At 42.4% G+C, this 5,999-nt stretch overlaps 1 long non-coding RNA gene across 1 annotated transcript; it reads right to left on the bottom strand.

The window, feature by feature from the left end:
* Window positions 1-2,571: 2,571 nt before the first annotated feature.
* LOC101857179 lies at window positions 2,572-4,518 on the bottom strand. The gene is made up of 3 exons (XR_220271.3): window positions 4,413-4,518; window positions 3,241-3,455; window positions 2,572-2,761 (listed from the first exon to the last, which is right to left on the bottom strand). It is a non-coding gene; the product is annotated as an uncharacterized LOC101857179 (long non-coding RNA).
* Window positions 4,519-5,999: the final 1,481 nt, after the last annotated feature.

The raw sequence follows: 5,999 nt of genomic DNA, 5'->3' as shown, positions 1-5,999 counted from the left end.
AGAGAGAGAGAGAGAGAGAGAGAGAGAGAGAGAGAGAGAGAGAGAGAGAGAAAACAAACAGAGGAGTGAGGGAGGACAGACAGAGGGGGTAAGATATTGAATAATGAATTAATGATCTCTGGAAACTATCTAAACCAAACGAACCTGGACAAATTGATGAGGAATGATGTGCCGAAAGGATGTTTTTGTCGGAAACAGAACTTGTTTGTGGTTGGAGGCGCATTAATAGTGACGTTGTAATGAACTCTCTTCTCAGAAGTGCTAAAAAGTGCACGACGAATAAAATACGGAGTACATTAATGATTAATGCTGAATGCCGTTCAGTGCGTAGACTGTTGAAATACAACAGCCGCAAAGGGTAAAAAAAATCACCAAACTAAAAGTTAATGTATAAAAGCTAATTCTAAATCCTTTGCTTTCACAAGATCCCTAATATTTTTTCGATATCTTTTTGTACCGTTCAGTGCTAAACACAAACTGGTCCCACAGATATTATCGGGGTCCTAACAGTAGAATAGAGAGGGACCTATTGTCACAGAGAGAGTCGTGATGAGAAAATTCACTGACAAAAAGAAATAAGTACTGGAGGTTACGATAATGGAGGACAGACAGACAGACAGACAGACAGACAGACAGACAGACAGACAGACAGACAGACAGACAGACAGACAGCTCAGCCATTTTTTTGGTTTAAAACTGTTGCTAATCGCTATCACCACCCGCATGAAAATATACCACGTCTCTCTGCCTACTTCAATGAGCAGAAAGCGTACAGTCAAAAGGTATGTCCGTGACAGACAACATATTATCTAAATCTACAAATCTGTATGCATGGGGAAAATGATTTTTTACGAGTATCCCTTCTCAAAATTCTTCATTAATATCCTCCTCTCCCCCCACTAAAACAATCATAATCCTGCACTTAATACGCGATTAATGATAATGATCCCGGGTGAATTTGGCAGCATGGTACACATGTGGATAAGACGTTGTATCTGGAAAACTCAATAAAACTTGGTTACTTGATTACTTGATCCTGGGAACAACATCATAGCACTCTGGGCACTGCCATGCCCATGTGTGCGCGCGCGCGCGCGCGTGCGCGTGTGTGTGTGTGTGTGTGTTTGTGTGTGTGTTTGTGTGTGTGTGTGTGTGTGTGTGTATGTGTGTGTGTGTGTGTGTGTGTGTGTGCGTGTGTGTGTGTACACGTGGTGAAACACCAAACCAATGTGCCAGAATCTGGACAATAAAGATGTATCTTATCTTATTTTATTTTATCTTATGCGTGCTCCGCTCCCGGCTCCAATACCCACACCAGAGTCCACCTGCTGATTGCTCCGGTGTTCATTTGGTTATAGCCCGTCTTTCCATCCCCTGCACCATGCTGGTTCTGCCACTTCATCTGAAGACGCCCAGTTCTTCAAGTCGTATGATTGGCGCATAGTCATGCTCAATCTCCTCATCTTCAAGTGTGGTGGCAAGGGCCTTCACGACATGATTTTTGTCCATTTTAATGTCAGTATTGCCAAATGCATTGGTCGCCAGTTTGTCTGCTTCTTCATCTCCCACCACGCCCGTATGGCATGGTGCATAGATCAATGTTATTTTCCTCAGTCTGTTTTCTTCAATGCTTTGCAGCCATTCTCTTCTCAGCATCCACTTATTGACTGTCTGCAATATGTTTTAAGAGTCAGTGACAATGACAGCATGTTTAGCAGAGCGCAAGCTCTCATTCAGCCATTCAAATGCTTTTGTCACTGCCTCTACCTCCATTCTTGTGCTTAAAGTCGTATTGCTGTATGCACCAGATGACTTTTTAAATTTTGCAGCCATCTTAATGTACAACAAAGCCCCAACCACTTTTCACCCCACGTTTCACAGAGCCATCAGTGTATATTACTGGATCCAAGGGCCTGGAGTTTTCCTCGGCAATTTGTCTTACTTCCAACTCTGCTGTTCCTGCCACCTCCAGTACATCTCCATTCTTTACACCAATGATGACTCTTGTCAAATAGTGTGCAGCCTCTTGTGCAACTTGAATCCACTCACTGCCAATAGTTATATCATATAACGTACACACCTTCTTTATAGACTTTTCTGCCTGTGTCATCCAAGATTGACATCTTTTTTTTATTCAAATCCCCCTGCCCTGCTTGATCACTGGGTGAAGTGGATGGCCTTCCATTTCCATAACTTTTAGGTATATCTTAGCCTGAGCTAATTTTGTGTCTTACTTGCATACTGGAGAGTCCAAGTATGTGTCTTACACAAACAATTGGAGTGTCTAATGATGCAGCTTGTGGTACTGTCTGTGAATGATTATGGACTGGGCTTACTCACTCTATCTGTGACAATTGGTCCCTGTTAGATTTTTCACCAATTTTTCATATTTATCCACTATTCTTCTTCAACGTTGTTAAACTTTCCGTATCCCTTCCCTCTCCCATAATCCAAGAAGACTAAACAAAACAAAAGCAAAATCAAACACAATTTAAAAAAAATATAGGCATACCCTCCCCCCCCCCTCCCCACGCAGACAACAATAAATAAAGCAAATACGACAACAACAATGGTTGCACAAAAACTCACTTCTCCTGCTCGCCTATCTGGGTCTCTTTAGTCTGTTCCTAGTACTCCTGTCACACACACGGCCTGCGGATGTCTGGAGCGTGTTATGTTCTTGCCCCTGATTGGCCGAGCCTGGAGCGGAACCAGGGGGTTTGTGGCGGGTGTGAACCCGGGCCGCTTGGCGTCCTATAGACTGCATGGGAAGATAGACGTAAATGGCTTACTTTTGTTTGTTTCGATTTAGTTATAGTAAAAGCTGCGCGGCCCTTGCAACACAATAAGGTAATTTAAGAGCCGAAGATGAGAGGTTTTGCAAAAGAATAACAAATACAACGTAAAAAGGAGAGGAGAACAGGACGATATATGTTTGATAGGAAAGAAGAAGCAAACCACACAGGAGTACCCGCCAATCACCCGCCATTTGTTTATATAAGTTGTTAATTGAAATGTTTTGAAATGTTGTCATGCTTTGAACAGGATTGAAGAGCACCCGGGCTGTACGGGAGTTTGGGGGGGGGGGGGAGTATGGAAATGTTCAGCATTACTATCACTTTTATAATGAAGAGGCGGATTTGAAAACTGTAGGAACTCCAAAACTCATATAAAGGAACATTGAAACTGTGACACAAATTAACTGACGTGAAAAAACTGGCAGGAGACACTCGTGCTGACCTTGAGGTATCGCCTGTCGCAAGCGTAGCTCACCCAGCTGGGCACATACAGGACCAGCAACAGCCACAGGCCGGCGTAGAAGAAGATGGAGATGAGTTCGTGGCATAGCATGACACAGCCGCCAGCCGCCCCAATCTACGTTACAGCCAGGCCTGGCCCTCGCTTGGTCACCCTACGTCCGCTGCGGTCACTCACACCAGCTCTCAGACCGGCACCTTTGGGGGAGGGAGTGAAGAAGTTTAGGGAAGATAATTAGAACCAAGTGTATTATTGTACTTTACGCCCTCATTACATAGACATAATCTCTATGAATTTTGAGGTGGCCTGCACGATCTTGAGTGCCATTCATAACTGCGTCCGATACAGCGCCCAGGCAGAAAACGGAGTCACTCAATAAAAAAAAGACCCAACAGTTTCAGAACGCTACAGGAGAACCACTGTTAGTGTTAGGATAGGGCTTTAGGGGGTGGAGGGGTGGTTCTAAATACGTAGTTATTGGTTTCGGTTAATATCAGGTGCCTGCTTTTGTCATCTGCGTCTAGTGTTGGTTATTTTTTAAAATAAACTCAGCCCCAACTGCGTAGACAAGGGATTCGTAAGATGTTCACAGTGGCCACTTCAAGTAATCGATCCAGTCACGTGGTGTGGCTGGAAGGACTCAGAAACAAAATGACCAGTGTCATTCCACGAACGCCTAAATGATTTTTTTAAAAATGAGAAAATAAAAATAAAAAGAGAGCCACCAAATCAGAACCATGATCAAGGCACTAGCTATTCTCAAGTTAAAAGCCTTTTTAAAAGAAAAAAAACAACGAAAGGAAACGAAACTATACTGAGAGACGTCCCTTGCTGAATTCATTAGAATAACAGTTTTAGCTGGAAACCCACAGACATTGATTTGGGCAATTGCAGAATGAAGAGTCGAATGAAATAATGCACTGATGGTCGTCTTCTTTTTCAGATTAGTTTAACTACACCTAGTCTAGCGCCACTGACTACTGACGAGACCAAGGACTGCACCCAAGCATAACAATCATCACAAGAGATTCAGGAAGGTCCAAGGTTTTTAAAACATTTATAGTAAATATTGTTGCGTACGTGGTGTTCATTAGCTGTTGTCGTTTGATAATAAGAATATTATTATCTATTGCTATCTTCCAGTATAGCCATACCTCAAAGTATGTCCTTAGAAGTGCCGGATCTGGTGGCATCCCATGAATGTAAGGACTCCAAATCGCTGCACTTCCGCATGGTTCAGGAGCGGAATGCTGACAAAGGGCGAAACACGGCGAGATAGCTGTGGTGCTTATAGGTGCAAGTTCATCGTCATGCGCACCATGACAACGGGGGCAAGAAAGGAGAGACGCTTTGTTTGGATAAAGTCTTGCGTGTACTAATACCTTTATGACAAAGTTTATCTAGCTACGTTGAAGGGAAAGAATTCTCCTTAGGCCTACATCTGCGGTCCAGCAAATCAATTCGGTGACATCTATTTTACTAAAGAGCAGACGTGAGCAGAATTCAAGCTTATCAAGTCATCATGCTGGAAGGTCTTCATGCGTCTTACTTACATCCAAACTTCCCGAACTTTCTGTTCGGAGTCTTCTGCCTTGGAATGTACAGCTTTGTTAGTTCTTGGCCCAAGTAAGTGGAGATTTAAGTCGACGTATACAATATACTGGAGCTGTCAAATGTGCTATACTCTAAAAAAGGTAGCTCGTCTAAATCTATATCTAGTCGTCAAATATACCAAAATGTAAGTCATAATTGGATTCTATAAATGCACCAACTCTTGTATTGTTTGCTCAGTGGACCTAACTGTCACGGTAAGTGCCAGCCCTCTGCGGTACTCCTCCCCAATATAATTTGTTAAACAAAAGTGAAATAGATGAAATAAGGCTTACAATGATTTGTTGCTTCTGCTATAGATATCTATATTCTACTGGTTATATTAGGAGTCTCAATATAATTGACAGTATTTTTTATTGACATGCAATTGCATCTTTTAACTATCTTGAGTGTTGTAGACAGGCTTCAGACTTCTGTCTTTCCTGTAACGTGCCTGACAAGCTTAACATAATCTATGACAAAAAGTATATTTGACTTGAAAGTTCTTGCCTCTTCGCTTTACACGTGATAGACGTTAGTTCAAGTCCCACGTCAGAAGATATTAAATGTTTTGATCCAATATCCCTGCTTTTCAACGGTGGTGCTGTATCCAATTTAGTCTTGGGCTAACCTGAAAGATAGAGTCGAAGCAACTAGCTTCCTAAATAAAGCAAACTCTGCTTGGGAGTAGAAAACTTTCAAAATTAGTTCTGTCCTCTTCCAACGATGCATTATTATTTTAATGAAACGTCCTTTGGAGTTTTCCCATTAACTGTAGCATTTCTCATATGGGCAGTGATGTTACATACCTATGTAGCAAGAACTCTGCGTTAGCCATTCAACGCAGAAGCGATGTGGTGTCGGTGGTCTAGTTGTCAGGCTCTCGAATTTTCAATCATAAGGTTGTTGGTTCGAATCCCATTAGGGACCCTACATTGCGTCCGTAGGAAAGCAACTTTACTAGAATTTTCCTTCATTCATTTAGATGGAAACGGGTACTCAGCTGTAGTCGAAATATATTACCGGTTTGAGTGTTATCGCATGTGTAATACTCTTTCTGCCTCAATATCGTTCTCTCTCTTATTCTCTCTCTCTCTCTCTCTCTCTCTCTCTCTCTCTCTCTCTCTCTCTCTCTCTCTCTCTCTCTCTCT

The sequence above is a fragment of the Aplysia californica genome, unplaced genomic scaffold (assembly GCF_000002075.1).
Source record: "Aplysia californica isolate F4 #8 unplaced genomic scaffold, AplCal3.0 scaffold00085, whole genome shotgun sequence".
In the NCBI taxonomy this organism is placed as follows: domain Eukaryota; kingdom Metazoa; phylum Mollusca; class Gastropoda; order Aplysiida; family Aplysiidae; genus Aplysia; species Aplysia californica.
The sequence above is the reverse complement of the archived record's forward strand: the minus strand, read 5'-3'. Positions and strand labels throughout refer to the sequence as shown.